At 40.3% G+C, this 16,305-nt stretch overlaps 1 protein-coding gene and 1 pseudogene across 1 annotated transcript in view; both read left to right on the forward strand.

The window, feature by feature from the left end:
• Ubac2 (UBA domain containing 2) overlaps window positions 1-16,305 on the forward strand; it is a 166,390-nt gene that overhangs the window by 11,241 nt on the left and 138,844 nt on the right. The gene's annotated exons all lie outside the window — the stretch shown is intronic.
• LOC110344654 (leucine-rich repeat and calponin homology domain-containing protein 2 pseudogene) lies at window positions 2,711-15,376 on the forward strand (annotated as a pseudogene).

The raw sequence follows: 16,305 nt of genomic DNA on the forward strand, positions 1-16,305 counted from the left end.
AAAGGAAGATGCTTTTAAAATAGTTTCTTTTCATTGTAAAAGGGAGATTAACCACTTTGTAGAAAACTTGGAAAATACAAGCACTGTTAGCATTTCAGTTAATTTTCATTTTTTTCTTTTCTTGCATGTTTATGATCTTGTTTTAAAATAACTGCTTTCATTATTGTAAAGGCAGTACATGTTCATCAAAGAAACTTCTGAAATGTAGAAAAGCACTAAGAAGAAATAAAATAGCATTGACATTTGGGTGTTTTCTCTGTTTTTCCAGTGCAAAAATGAAAAATCAGATAAATAAGTACAAATAAACTTATCCCACATAAATATTACTTGTAATTTGCTTTTATTTCACCTAACAGAATTTTAAAAATATAATCATAATGACTTTGTCTTCTGTTCTTTTGTATTCTGCTTTTCTCCATCAGAAACATTCCTCCAGTATACTGTTCTTGCAGAATTAGGTGGTTTTTCCCTTTATAGTTATGCTAAGAGGACCTTAAGTTTCAGATATTCCTGGAAGTGAAAGCAGACTAAATAAAATACATTTTCTTATAACTTGGCACATACTACCAAATTCCAATCCCAAAGGATGGTGCTTATTTAAAACTTCAGCAAATTAAGGGAAAAAGTTGCTTTGCTTATTACACTGAATTTTCACAGCTGCCCTGTGAGGTTAAGAATTATTCTTCCTCCTAATCCCACAAATGAGTGTGTTGAGGCTCAGATAATAATTTGCCCAAGATCATGTAGCTAGTGTGTAGGAGAGCTAGATTTCATCTAGATTTGCCCGCCTCCATAGCCTGTACTTTTTCCACTGTATCATTCCATGTCGATGATTTAATCCCTTTAATGGAAAATGGCTACAGTAATATGACTCTTAAGCCTGAGGACTTACCTGGGAAAAGAATTATAATTTAAATAATAGTTCTACATATCTCCATATAATTTCTTATCATTTTTCAGTCAATAACTAATAGGGGGTTATTGGAAAATATAGTGAATGTTTAAATTTTAAAAAAATTTATTACCATTAAAAGACACATTGCTATGAATTCCCCCCCAGAATACACTCCCTTGCTTTGAACTCATTACTGTCATTTTCTGAAGCAGTTTTGGAAGTCCTCTTGTCTTTAGTTGTGCTGTGATGGCTACCTCAGTGTTCTCAGTTGATTTAAAATATTTACTTTCCATGGTCATTTTGACTTTGGGGAGGAGCTGAAAGGAGCCAGAACTTTTGTGGTGCCAAATCTGGTGGGTAATGTGCATTTGGATACATCATAATGCTTTTAGGAGCTTGCCTTTCTGCCAGATGGCACTCAGCAGCAGTATTCATTGTATTTTTAATCGCACTTTGCAGACACAAAAGGGGACTTCTAGAACTGCTTCAGAAAGTGGCGAGGGTGATGGAATAAGTGTTCAAAGCAAGGGAGAGTTATTTTGAGGGAGATTAATGGCAATGTGTCTTTTACTATAATTTTAAAATTTAATCATTCACTGTACCTTCCAGTCAGACCTTGTAGGTATAAACTCCTATTGGTTTTTTCCTGCAGCACACTTAAACTATGAGCCAGCTAGGCATTAAGCTGCCTTCATTTAGTTCTCAGAACAACCCTGTGATTTAACAGGTCAAGAAGCTGAGGCACACATACTTCAGTGACTTTTCCAAGGTCACATAGTTAGGAAGAAGACTAGAATTCGAACCCGGGCAGTCTGGCCTCAGGTCTGTGATATTACTGCTTCTCTGCCTTAAAAATACCTGTCTCCATGTGTCTCTCCTGACTGCTGAGATCTTCATAGGCTGATGATGAAACACTAGCTTGGGTTAGCAGTAGAGCTCATGTCCCAGTCGCTCCAACTGCATGAGTCTGTTCTGGCAAGTTCCATCTTGTTTTTGTAGTAATTAATTCTCTGTATTTTTGTTTATGTGTGAATTACGTTATCTCTTTCTTCCCTTATCAAATTACATCTTCTTTAACTTTTTCACTCTCAACTTGTGCAGTATCAGTTTTAGTAATGAAAGTAGAACCACCTTACAGTAAACTACTTTAAAAATACATCATCTGTAGAATTTTTTGAAAAATGCAACTTGATAATTTACTCCAGCGTGTTTGAAATATGCTTTCTACAGCACGTGCTCTAAGAGGCTTCTGAAGTTTTAATGAGCACTTAAATTGAGTACAAATGAGAATTATAATTTAAACCTCATTGAAATCATGATTCTTTCTCCCAGATGTTTTTCCCTAGACTGTATAAGCCATTGTTCTCAGCCATTTAATGTGTCACAACACAGTGGAAAAACAGACCCAGGTAGGTCAGGAATGTTGCCTGTAGTTTTCTAGTGATTGACAAAGCAGATTAACGTGGCAACTTTACAACAAAAAAAGTTGTTTTCATTTTATTAACTGTTCTAAAACTTAATGAGGATGGAATATAACATGTCAGGAAGAAACATAAAATTTTAATTCATTATACTGCCCAGACTTGATCTTTGTTTACATATTGTGGTTGTGTAAATTTTTTCATCTTTATGTTTATCTGTATCTTGTTTTAGTCACTTCCTTGTCACTGGGACAAAATACCTGACACCTACAACGTAAAGGAGGAAAGATTTATTTTGGCTCATGGCTTTTTGGAGGATTTCGTTCATGGTTGGCCAGCTCCAAGCCAGGAAGGTGATAGTGGGAGGGTCTGGCAGAGGAATGTTGCTCGCATTATGGCTACTGGGGAGCAGAGAGAGAAGGGAGAAGCTGGGGCAGGAGATACACCCCTGTGGGTCATGCCCCTAGTGACCTACCTCCCACCTGGCCCAACTCCTAACAGTGAGTCATGATCCACTCATCTTCCAGAAACCCCACTTCTGAACACATGAGGGGGTGATATTCTAGATCTAAACCATAGTGTATGTTCACATTTTACCAAGCAAAATTGGGGGTAGTTTTTTTTGGTACTGGTGATCGAACTTGGGTCCTTGCACTTGTGCAGCAGGCTGCAAAACCACTGAGCTAAATCCCCAGCCTGGGGGTAGTTTTATATTTATCTTACTTTCATTTAACCTTCTGAAATGAATTTACCCATGTCATTAACAGTCTTTAAAGCTGACTTTTAACATTTTTATTTTGCCTTATTTTAAAACTGGAACATGCTTGCTGAAAAAAAATACACAAATTCAAAAATTACAGTAATACTTAAGAATGACTAGGCTTACATAATTAGGTCTAATTAATAGTTAGGTTACCCAAATAACCATCACTGGTTAGAGCTTATTCTTCCAGACTTTTCTATGCACGTGTTTGCCTACTCATTCTTTTCTCCAAAACAGATACATACACACATTCATGTATGCATATTTAGTTTTATGCAGAGATGGCATTTGAATGTTCATTTTTATGTTCTCCCAACATTATCTTAGTCAGTCATGAGTTTGAATGATTATGGGATTTATCATACTAAAATGTGTGTTTCTCCCATATTTTTCCATTAAAAACCAATGTTAAGTTTAACATCTGTATAACTAAGTTAAAATTGCACCTTTTACTTCACCCTAAAAAAATAATCACAGATAGGCTGAGGATTTAGCTCTGGTTTCGCTGCCTGCTGCGCAAGCACAAGGACCCAAGTTCAATCCCCGGTACCAAAGGAAAAAGAAATAATAATAATAATCACAGATGTGGAATTGCATGGTCGGAGAACTGTGCTGCTCTTGATCTGTTGCTGAGTCCTTTCAGAAAGGGTATGTTACTTTATTCTGAGTTCTCAGTGGTTTAGGAGTGTATCTTCCTTACCAAACTCTTGTAACAACTCAGCATGATAATTTAAAATAATTTTTGTCAATAGTTTAATAGATGTCATTTCATTGTTACCTAAATGTACATTTCTTTGTCAGAGAAAGTGAACCTTTTTCCTCTTGCATATTTATCTTTCAGTTTTGGTATAGTTACCACTTATAGTGGTTGCCTTTTATCGTTTTAAATACTGAACAAAACCTTTTTTTAAAATTTACAATTTTTGGTGGTGGGGCCAGAGGGGGAGGTGGCGGTGGTGGCAGTGGCCGGACCCTGGCAGTGCCTATCCCGGTCCTGACTTTTCACTCTGCCATTCCCCAATGGGCTGTAGTGGAACCCAGGCACCCCGCAGCCTCAGCACATGGTGAGGAGCCTGGACCATTCCCTGGAGGAGGCGGGCAACTCTGGCATCCTGAGTCTCACTGTCAGGAAACTCCGAGACTTCCTGGGCAGTGACTAGGACCTGACGGACACCACGGAAGCAGGAGTAGATGAAATCACCCAGTATGTTGTGTTTGGAGAAGGAAAGAGTACCTTATGTCACAGCATCGGAGAACTTCAGCAATATGATACAGGTACAAGAATATCTGCCAGAAGAAACTAAGAAGTAGCCAGAAAGATAATCTGAAGAGATCCAAAAAGGAGAATTTCCAGATGAATTGAATGATTATTGATATGTTAGTAACCTTGGTAGATGTGGGAGTGAATAGAAACCAAATTGCAATGGGTTAAGTCCATGATCTTTTTTTTTTTTTTTGGTACTGGGGATCCAACTTCGGATCTTGCACTTTGAGGCAGGCAGTGGAACCACTGAGCTAAATCTACAGCCCTAGTCCATGATCTTTCCAGAATTTGTTTTACAGAAATTCCTTCTGATGTCTGGTTATTTGCAGCTCTTGAAACATTAAATTTGTATCATAATTGCATCAAAACCATTCCTGAAGCCATTAAAAACCTACAGATGTTAACATACCTTAACATTATTTGAAATCTTTTATCGACTGGTGAAATATCTATTTGATCTACCCCTTAAAGTTTTGGTCATCAGTAATAATAAACTGGTATCCATTCCAGAAGAAATTGGGAAGTTAAAAGATTTAATGGAATTGGATATTAGTTGTAATGAAATTCAGGTCCTTCCTCAACAAATGGGAAAATTACATTCGCTTAGAGAACTAAACAAAAGAAATAATCTTCGTGTTTTGCCAGAAGGGTTAGGAGATCTTCTGTTGGTCAAGCTGGATTTCTCTTGTAATAAAGTGACAGAAATTGCAGTTTCTTACAGGAAGCTGCATCATTATTACAAGTAATTTTGGATAACAATCCATTGCAAATACCACCAGCACAGATATGTTTGAATGGTAAAGTACATATATTTAAGTACTTAAATATCCAAGCACGTTTTAGAATGGATAAGAATCCAGATTCTCTGGATCTTCCATCACTGAGCAAAAGAATGCCCTCTCAGCCTCTCTCAGACAGTATGGAAGATTTTTATCCAAATAAAAATCATGGCCCTGACTCTGGAACTGGAAGTGATAATGGAGAGAAATGATTATCTACAACAGAACCATCAGATGATGACACAATCAGGCTTCACTCTCAAATATCAGAATCAAATAGAAAGCACATCAAGAAATGACAGTCACACACTAGGAAGCAAGCCTGATTCTCAGAAAGACCAAGAGATACGGGATTTTATTGACCCCAACACAGAAGATGTCACTGTTCCTGAACAAGGCGGTACACGTATGGGATCATTTGTCGCTTTCCTTAAGGGAAAAGAAAGATGCTCTGAAAAAGCTCAGAAAAATGAAGAACTCAGAAGTGAAAAAAGACTTGAGAAAGAACAGTTCCTTAGAGAAGTTGAGGGTGATTTGAGGAAGATAGCTGCTCAGTTATTGAAGCAAGAACAGAAGAACAGGATTCTTAATCATTCAACTTCTGCCATGAGAAACAAGCTGAAACAAACTGGAATGTGAAACGTGTGTCTCAGCAGATGAAGTTAATTCATTATCATCACCGTTTGCATGGCAGCCCTTTGAAAATCAGAAGGATCAAATAGATGAGCACCAGCGGCCAGAATCTCAACCTATAATTGGGCAAAGTGAAGAGAGGAGAAGGAGCAAGCAGATTAGAAAAGAATATTTCAAGTACAAATCAATGAGGAAGAGTTCAAGTGGCAATAAAAATGATGAGCAAGACAGTGACAATGCTAATAGTCACCACAATCTCCAGTATCATCTGGGGAATATGACAGAACGGATGGTTTTTCACATGGTCCCTTTGGATTGAAGCCTAGATCAGCTTGTAGCCGCTCATCGCGCCAGGAATATGGGGCAGCAGATCCAGGATTTACAATGTGAAGAAAGATGGAACATTTATGAGAAGAGTGAGAGCAAATATGACAACTTCACAATAACCTTGAATCCAGGTTAAAAGTAATTTTGCCTGATGACATTGGAGCTGCACCTGATGGGTGGCGTTGTTCTTTGCCATTTAGCCAATCACATAAGGCCGCAGTCTATAGCAAGTATTCATGTACCATCGCCAGCAGTGCCCAGGCTGAGCATGGTAAAATGTCGAAGAAATGTAGAAAATTTTCTTGATGCTTGTAAAAAGCTGGGTGTCTCACAGGAAGGACTGTTTGCCTCATCATATTTTGGAAGAACGAGGCCTTGTGAAAGTTGGTGTTACTGTACAGGCGCACCTTGAATTACCTACTACCAAGGCATCTCAGCTGTCTATGGCTTGATATAACATTTTTTACTCTTTTTTTTTTGGTACCGGAGATCTAACTCCGGACCTTGTGCTTGCGCAGTAGGCGGCGAAACCACTGAGCTAAATCCCCAGCCCCCGATATAACATTTTAAAAGTCATATGTGTACAGTTTCATTTACTTGAAGTGATTTCAGATATCCCAAGTTCATGAATAAGAATGTTCAGTCAAAAATAGTTTGCCTTAGGGTTTTTTAAAAAATTACATTAAAACAAACTTTAAAAAAAATTTACAATTTTTGGCACAAGGAGTAGGCGCTACTGTAATAATGAGAAATTAATATCTACTCAGCTTCCTAATTTATGTTGTATATGTGAGTGTGTGTTGATGGTCTGTTCTATAATAGTAATCCTTTCATGCTTTGTAAGTTGATTTTATATAGAAAATAAAAAAGCAAGAGCTATGCTGATATTACTGTGATTATTTATGGAGGAATCAGGCATGTAATTGGACTTGGAGAAAGAAATAGAGTCTTAGGTCAGGAATCCTGGGTTGCTTCAAGGAGCCTCTAGTTTCTTTTGATATTTCTTCACTACTTTTTAAGGTCATATCAGCTACTGCTATTTCTTGAATCTTGCTTCATTTCTTTTTGGCATCTATTTTGTGTTTTGTTTTGTCTCCCTGCCTGTCCTAGAATAATTCCCCCTCCCCCCCCATGTGATGACACTGGTGGTGAACTTTGTGGATCCTTGCTTGACCTGTACAGTACTGAATGACTGGAATCTGAAGTGCATATCAGGGGTCTCCTGCTTGTTTGTAGGTAGATGATTTTCCACAAGAGGCAAGGCAGGGTGTAGATTCTGCTGGGGTGTGCAGAGCATGTGAGTAGGCTGTTTCCATGTAGGATGTAGAGGTCAGGAACAGATGTCTGGCAAGAGTCTGTGAGAACCTCCTGCTCTGGAGAGATAGGCTTGGCGGCGCGCGTGCCTGCGTGAGTGTGTGTGTGTGTGCGTGTAAATTGCACTGGAGTGAAGCTGCCCTTCTGACCATCATTCTCTTCTCTGGTACCCATGCTGTGATATCTCCTGAAAGTGTGACGTTTCTCCAAGTTCTCTTTTACTTTTCTCCTCAGACTTCCAACCTCCTCGATGTCCTCCTTAAGCAGATTTCCCCTTTCTTTATAGAAAGTTGTGGTATTTTATTTTGGGAAGAAAGCCTTCTTCCCAGCTAGGATGGTGGAATGAATGGCTGCTTGTGAGAAAGAATGTGGGAAAATAGGTTTGAGGTTTTAGGTGAGGTCCAGCTGGGTCAGTGATCTAGTGTTTGGCATATTAATACCCTACTACTAGAGGTGGCCTTAAACAATGTTGCTAAATACCACCGAGTTTTTTTAAAGTCCTGAATATACTAAAGCAAAAACTTAATTTGGAACTAGTTGTAAATACCTCTAATAGCAGGGAGTTTCCCATTGTAACAGAGGAGGCAGCAGGCCTGGCTCTTTCTGTCCACAACAGTTATTAGTTAGAATCTAGTAACTTTATTTTGTTCCGAGTGTGTTTATTTTTGTAGTTACCTGCTGATTACAAGGGGACACTTATTTTCTATTTGCTGTAGTGAGATATAAAGTTCCTTTTAAAATACATCTATTTATGCAAATCCTGGTAAGGTAACTTGAAGAAAAATATTCAGTAATAGGATAGTAATGATGAGATATGGCATAAATTGCATTGCTACTGTTTCAGAAGTGTGGTAAATGGTTCTGCTGATGGCTCATGTTCTTCCTCAGTTCTTGGCTTTATCAACTCTTTCCCTGGATTCATTTGAAAGGAGCTATTTCTCTGTGTCTCGAGGATTCTTATAATTTGGGAAGGCGGGAAAAGTAGACAGGTGTTCCCGGTGTGCTGTCCTACATTGGACTTTGTCTAGCTGTCTTTTTTATTTCATTGCTTGTACTTGACTCTTTGCTCCTTTTAGACTTGATTTTGGTGTTTGGGGTTTAAGTGGGACTTTTCTTTCTCTTCTGCTGGCCTGTTGCTCAGCACCAGTGGTTGGAGGTGTTAGCAGCTTGCAGGCCAGATCTCCTCACGGAGGGGTTAGGTGCTGCAGGGCCATGTGGAAGCCCAGACTTGGAGGTTTGCAGCTTGGTTCTTTTAAGTTTTGTCTTCAGGTAGGAGCAAGTCAGGTAGGTCCTCTGCATCATCACACTCAGGTTTCTGCACCTGCTTATGTGTGGATTTTTTTTTTTTTTTTTGCCGTCTTTCCCCCAATAGTGCAGTCTTCATTAAAAATCTGTTGAAGCACACAGCTGACCTCCTGTTACCTTCTCGAATGTCCCAGCACGAGTCTTTGCGGCTTGGCACCCTTACTTGTTGCCCTCATTTGCCTGGGTGAGCTTTACTGGGTCTCTGAACACCTGAAATTATCCCTGGCTTGGTGTGACACGGTCACTGATGCATGCTACCCTCAGTAATGCTTCTGCAGGCCAGACTTGGGGATAGGCAGGTCACCCAGGTCTCTGTGGTGCAGGAGAAGGGGAATAGCATTAGGGAGGGGTTAATTTGCCAATACTTTTAAATTAGGGCATGCAGACAGAAGCCCCGATTTCCATTTTCTCCTGTGGTGGGTGACCTGACAATCTCAGGGCCAACTTGCTGTACAACAATCGCCCACTGAGCATGTGCAGTTCTCTTGCTGTGGACTTGTGTTTCACTGCCTGGCCTCCTCAGATGATTGAATTTACAGCACATTTTCTTGCTGCTAACTACACATTTCCACATTTTAGAATGCCATTTTCCTCTCTCTTACAGTTTATTGTACAGGTCCAGAGCTTTCCAAAAGCTTCCTGATTGTGGAGTTGTTCCTACTTTTGAATGATTTGTCCCCTGTCTACATGTAATAGTCATGATTTTCTTACCTCTTTTGGCTTTTAAAATTATTTCATTATAATTGTATTTTTTTGTCTAACTAGCACTTTCAACAATGACTACTGGTTAGGTTTAATGAGAGCATCAGCATTTGTATAAATTCTCACTAGGAGTATAGACCTAACTAGGATCTGATGCAGTGGCAGGGCCAAAATAAAAATGACAGGTCCTGATGCCATTGTGCTTGCAGATTTCATACGCTTTTCCCTGGTGTGCAAGCCTCAGTGTTTAGCGCTATTTCAAAACTTTCCCTTTAAATTTTACTGTTCTTCTGTCCCCTAATTCATACTGTCTACACATTTTAGACGTAGGACACATTTTTGTATCTAGTGGGGAAATTCTCGTTCCTGCCTACCCCCCTTTTCCTGGAAACTTCTTAGCACTTTCTTCTGTTTGTTTTCCTGATAAACTCTTAACCATTGATGCTGTAACAAGAGTTTGTTGGCTGCCCTCCTGAGCCAGGCACTTTGCCCAGGTGCTTGGGAACCTGTATGAGGAACTGATGCTGAAGCAGGCGACTGTGTCATTGAATTCTCCCCAGTGCTTTAGGGACAGGAAGCGTTTCTCAGTTGGCTTTCGGCATCTTACTTCTAAACACTGTAGAGAAACAAAAATAAACTGGGACCTTTTGATCTCCTGGCAGTTTTACTGAGGCCTTTGTGGAGATAGCCACGGGAATGTACACATTCTTCCCTGAATTGGGCACTGAAGACAAATTCCATTAAGCTCCTTGTGGAAAGCTGAGAGGCCCGAGAAATGAATCATGGTGGAAACAGAAGGTGTTCCTTGCAGTGTGTGGATTGCTGCACTTTTGTGGATTTTCTCCCTTATTTTTGATTTAGTCCCTTTCTAATGAAAAGTTTTTAAGACCTTTACTTCATAAGATAACCAGATCACCTCATTCTTGTGGGAACCCTGAGGAGTTTACCAAGTAGTTAAATAGTCAGAAATGGGAAAACCAGTACTGCGGTAGGATATGGTGGCCTCTCCTCTCAAGAGTGTGAACCACACTGGGTTTTTTGACGTGTGTCTTTTTATATGCCAGACTTGCTGGGCAGGCAGAGTTGCTGCCTCCCCCAGTTTGTTTTTAGCTATACTGCATCTGTAACAGCCCACGTGGCTGAGCTCTGCAAAACCTGTGGTCGGTGTCTTCAGTACTTAAGATAAAATTCATAGAACATAAAATGCACTGGTTTAGCCATTTTAGAGTGTACACTTACTGGCTTCTAGTATATTTATATTGTTGTGACATAACACTAACTATGGTGTAATTTCAGAGCATTTCATCACCCCACAAAGAAATCCAGGACTCAGAAGGCAGTCATTCTCTGTTGCCCCTGCCTGGATGACCACTAATCTGCTTCAGGCCCCTATGCATTTTTTTTTTTTTTTTGGAACCAGGGATCAAACTAAGGAGCTTGCACTTTCAAGGCAGGCAGCAGAACCACTGAGCTAAATCCCCAGCCTCCCCCCCATAGATTTTTAAATTATGGGAATTTCATATAATGGAATCATGTAATATGTGGCTTTTGTGTCTGGCTTTTACTTAGTGTAATGTTTTTGAGGTTTGTTCCTGTTTTAGCATGTACCAGGGCTTTATTCTCTTTATGAATGAATAATACCCCATTGTATGGATATGCCACATCTTGTTTATCCATTCATTTGTTGGTGGATATTGGATTGCTTCCACATTTTGCCTGTTATGATAAGGCTGCCGTTATTTGTAGGTTTTTGCTTGAATACCTGATTTCAGTTCTCTTGGGTATATATTCAGGAGCAGAATTGCTGGGACATATGGTAAATTCTGTTTGACATTTAACACTTAGAATGTGTTTTAAGTATTAAACATATAAATTCATGTTTTCTTGTTAGAAAAAATTTTGTTTCTTGTTAGGAAGAACTGGGTTCAAATACCAAGCCTTCTACTAACTAGCTATGACCATGGGCAAGTTATTTAATCTTTCATAATCTCCTTTTTTCTTTTTTTTCTTTTTCCTTCCTTTCTTTCTTTATTGGTTTTTTTGAGACAGCGTCTTGCTGTGTAGTTCAGGCTGGCCTTGAACTCACTGTGTAGCCCAGACCGGCCTTGAGCTCACAGTGATCCTCCTGCCTCAGCCTCCCAAGTGCTGGGATTACAGGTGTGCGCCACCACATTGGGCTTCAAAATCTTACTTCTTCACATAGAGTATATGGGTAATTAATTCCTGCCTTGGGAATACTATAAGAACTCACTGAGATCGTATTACAGAGAAAGTCCTTTTATTAACACTGTGCCTGGTGTAAAATAATCCCCATATACTGTAATAGTTATTTTAGGATAGTAGTCACCTAAGCCTGATTGGTATTCACTGCCACAAAGAAATATCTGTCCTTTTGGTCATACCAAAGAGAAATAGAAGATGAATTGCCCAGAAATCTTGAACTTTGGTGTTTTATGTTATCTTTGGCATAGATGTTTTCCATTTTTACTTTTAGATTAATACTTTATTTATTCTTCTCAAAAATCATAGCACCCCCATTTTGAGAGGTGGACAGACTTCCTGCAGGGAAGTGACTTTTCCTTTTTTTTAACCTTCTGCTTGATCACCATGTGGGTTCTTTATGTTTGAACCACTTCCTGACTGCTCACAGGCAGGAAGATTGCTGGTGACCCACCCCATCTCAGTGCATGAGAATTTAGTGAATTTTTTTTTCTGAATTAGTAGCTAGTTAAAAAGTATTTTTCTCACTGTTAGACTTGTGTAAAAAATTAAAATATCCCATGAATAGATCAGAGATTATTACTTGCTATTCTAATGGATGCTTTTAAAAAAACATGTATTTATGTGCTGTTTTATGATTCACTGTGCTTTCCTTATGCAATATTTTAATTATATATTTGAAATATGTTGAAAAATTGAAAGATTGGTACAGTGAACAGCATCACCTATCACCTAGATTCTACAATTAACATTTTGCTATATTTGGTTTATCAAATATCCATTCCTCTATTTATTGATCAGTCCATCTTGATTTTTGATCCATTTCAAAGTAAATTGTTGTCATGTGCATTTAATAAAAATAATTGCTTAAAATTCATATTTTTTAAAGTAAATTTTTCAGAAAGAAAAATGCACATATCTTGATCAGTAAATCCTGCTGTCCATAGTATCCTGTCTTTTTATCTTGTGTTGTGAGACTTCTTGGAGACCTGTGTGTTATCTTATTCAGTTCTGCAAGGCTTTTAGGGATTCAATTTTTTGCTCTTCTTTAAAGGAAGTCTTAGTGGTAGTTACCACACTTCAGTTTAAGATCTCTATTTTAGAGGGTTAGTCCTTGACAGAGTTAAAGTTCGTATAAATAGGATCAATTAGTAATTCAGTATTTATTTTTAATTTAAATTTTTGATTGAGGTAAGATATGAGTATACATAAAATTTAGTCTTTCCTTTTTGGAGGGCGGTTTGAGGTGGTCTCAGGTGTGTAGTTCAGGCTGGCCTTGAACTCACTATGTAGCCCAGGGTGGCCTCCAACTTGTGATGATCCTCCTGCTTCAGCCTCCCAAGTGCTAGGATTACAGGTGTATACCACCGTGCCTGGCAAAATATGTAGTCTTAACCATTTTTAAGTGTATAGTTCTGTAGTATTAAGTGCATTCCTACTGTTGTGTAAACAGTCTTCAGAAGTCTTTCCATCCTACAAAACTGGCTCTTTATCCATGAAATAACAATCCCCACTCCCTGCTCCTCCACTACCCCTGGCAGCCACCATTCTACCCTCTCTTTTATGAATTTCACTATTCAGGTACCTTGTGTAAGTGGAATTATTTTGTGAGTGGTTTATTTCATTTAGCTTATGTCTTCAAGATTCATCCATGGTTTAGCAGGGGTCAGAATTTTCTTTTTAAGGCTGAATTAAATTCCACTGTATGTGTGTGACCCATTTATCTGTTTGTCTACTTGTGTCAGTGGACAGCTGGGTCACCCCACAAGTTAGTGTGTGAGCACTTCTTGTATGTCAGTACCCTTCCGTGCTACAGGTGCTTGCTGACTGCCCTTGAGACAGGTCCTGTGTTGGGCCTGGGGGCAAGTGCAGCAGTGAACATACCAGACTGAGTCGAAGCTCTCAGGAGTCCAGTGGAATGGAAGGTGGCCAAGATGGACAGTAAGTAAAGAAACATTTGATTCTAAAATGCATGTTTTTTTCACACTTTAATGTTTTTGAAATTGAGATATGTCTTATAATTGATGACATCTCAGAATTATATCTAGTAACGTTTCTTTTTACTGTCACCAAAAATAATGGTGTATTTTATAGTCATCTTGAATCATAGCATTGATGAATCACTCTTAAGTCTTCTGCTAAGTGCTATAAAAAACAAATCAGTACAAACAGGATAGACAGTTGCAGGGGGTGGGGTGCATACAAATAAAATGATATTTAAGCAGAGCACATGTTTATCTCCAGTGATCTATTTTCATAGCAGGTCTTTATCCCATATCCCTTAAGGAAGCAATGTGCTGATCCACTTTCCGGGACTTACGTTGCCCAGTGTGGGCTGGTGATGGTTTGCAGCCTGGCTACTTGAAATTGCACTTGTGTAGAGGGCAGAGGCTGGCTAGGTGGGGGTTTGGGAATGTTGTGCAAGATGGGCCAGATATCACAGGCGTGATAAAGACAGCATCCCAGTAACTCAGTAACTGGTGACAGTTTTTCCAGTTGCTCGGAAAAAAACTTTGGTGTCATTCTTGACTTCTCCATTTGGCCATACTTTATGCCCAGTCAGTCAGTAAATTCTGTCTGCTGTACCTTTGAAACCTATGCCAAGTCCCAAATGCCTTTCAGCATCTCTATCCAAACTTCCTGCAGTTGAGCTAGCTATTGCCTAAATGATCTGAATAGCCTCCCAGCTGGCCTCCCCTTTCCTATCTGTACCTTTCCGTGATCCCCTCTCAACTTAGCATCCGGGTGATCATTTAAAAGGTACCTGATGGTTCCATTCCTCTACTACCGTGTGCCCCCCCCCCCAAGAAAAAAGCACCCTGTCACCCTTCCAGGAAAGCTTGGCATCCTTATAATGGCCTACAAGGGCTCTCCACTCTCTACTCTCCCACTTCTTTGACCTTGTATCCTGCCTTCGTGCCTTGCACTCATTCTGTCCCAGCTGCATCTGCTGCCCTACTGTGTATTGAACATGTTCCTTTCTCCAAGCATTTTCCCCGTAATATTAAGGAAGACTCTTCCCCTAGAGGTCCACAAGGCCCACTTCCCTAAAGTCTCTGCTCAAGTCTCACCTCATCAGAAGAGTTTTCCTAACTGCCCTATATAAATGACCCCCTCCTTGTAGCAATCTTTTGCCTTGTGGGCAAGCAGGGGTCAGTTGTGTGGTGATAGCACACAACTCCAAGGTATCAGGCTTAGCCTAAGAGCCTCGTCACCAGTGGCACATCTTGGTTGTGGATCACCGGCAGTGGGAGAGGGTCTACCCTGCATTGTCTTCAGCCCTGAGATCTGGCTGGTAGGGTGGCCACCGTCTTGAGCACTGGCTGTTGAAGTATCTGCCTGGAAGTGACATGTCTTACGTTTACTTGGCCCATGCAAGCCTTTTTTTTGTTTTTTGTTTTTTGTTTTTTGTTTTTTGAGGCAGGGTCTCCCTTTGTCGTTCAGGCTGGCCCTAAACTCACTGTATAGCCCAGGTTGGCCTCAACTCACAGTGATCCTCCTGCCTCAGCCTCCTGAGTGCTAGGATTACAGGCTTGTGCCACCACACTTGGCAGTAATTGAAGGACTTCGTTTTTTTGTGGGGGTTTTTTTGGTACCGGGAATTGAACCCTGGACCTTGCACTTATGAGGCAGGTGCCGGAACCACTGAGCTAAATCCCTGACCCATACAAGTCTTATTGCCGTATCCAAGTTCAGTTGGGATTGGTGGGTGGGCAGCAACTGACTATGTGTCTGAGAAGAGACCAGGAAACATGTGGTAGATAACAGCCATAGGTTTACCCCCCTTATTTTTTTTTAAGGCCTTCATTTCTATCTGACATGTATCTATCTTGTTGTGTTTATTTTCTTTTCTCTCCCATCTTGACTGTAAACACCACAAGGGTAGGGACTCCGTCCTTCATTTACTGACATACCCTAGGGTGTAGAAAAATGCACTGTGTGTAATAGGTTGCTTGTTAATATTTACAGAGTGTTTGGGCTGGGGATATAGCTCAGTGGCACCATGCCTGCTTTGCAAGTGCAAGGTCCTGAATTTGATCCCTGGTACCCCCCCCCAATATATATATTTACAGAGTGATTGAGAGTACCACAGCGAATCATTGACTCATCTGGTGACATGTGAACCCAGTTAGAAGTGTAGAGGGGAGCTTCCAGGAGGCAGGAACAAGTGGCAGCAGACTTCCTCTAGAGAAGAGTGGAGTGTCCCTATGAGACTCAGACTGAACTTGGAGTGAAATCTTGCAGCTCAGCGCTGAGATTTTCTCTGTTTATATTGAGCTACTTAGGAGTGGTAAAGAAGAGTCAAGAATGACAGGAGTGGGTAGGGCTGGGGATTTAGCTCAGTGGTTCCGCTGCCTGCCTCAAAAGCACAAGGACCCGAGTTCAATCCCCGGTACCAAAAAAAAAAAGAATGATGGGGTTGTTTCACAAGGACAAGTGGAAACCCAGGGTGAAGAAACATGATCCCAGCTGTCCCTCCAAGTGGCACCTGTACCACGCAGCCCCTCAGTCCTGTCACAGTGAAAAAGGAGCTTGCCTGGCAGGAGGGAAGCCCACCCTCCTGGGGGGCTGCGATGGTGCAGGTCGTAGGAGACATTTGCCTTCATTCATTCTTTGTTTTCTTCTTGTGACACTCTTGAAGTAGGTCCTCATCCCCACTTTACAGGTGAGAAAACTGAGGC

The sequence above is a fragment of the Heterocephalus glaber genome, unplaced genomic scaffold, assembly GCF_053883595.1.
Source record: "Heterocephalus glaber isolate CG9 unplaced genomic scaffold, H.glaber_assembly_v1.0 deba00001579, whole genome shotgun sequence".
Taxonomy (NCBI): Eukaryota; Metazoa; Chordata; class Mammalia; order Rodentia; family Bathyergidae; genus Heterocephalus; species Heterocephalus glaber.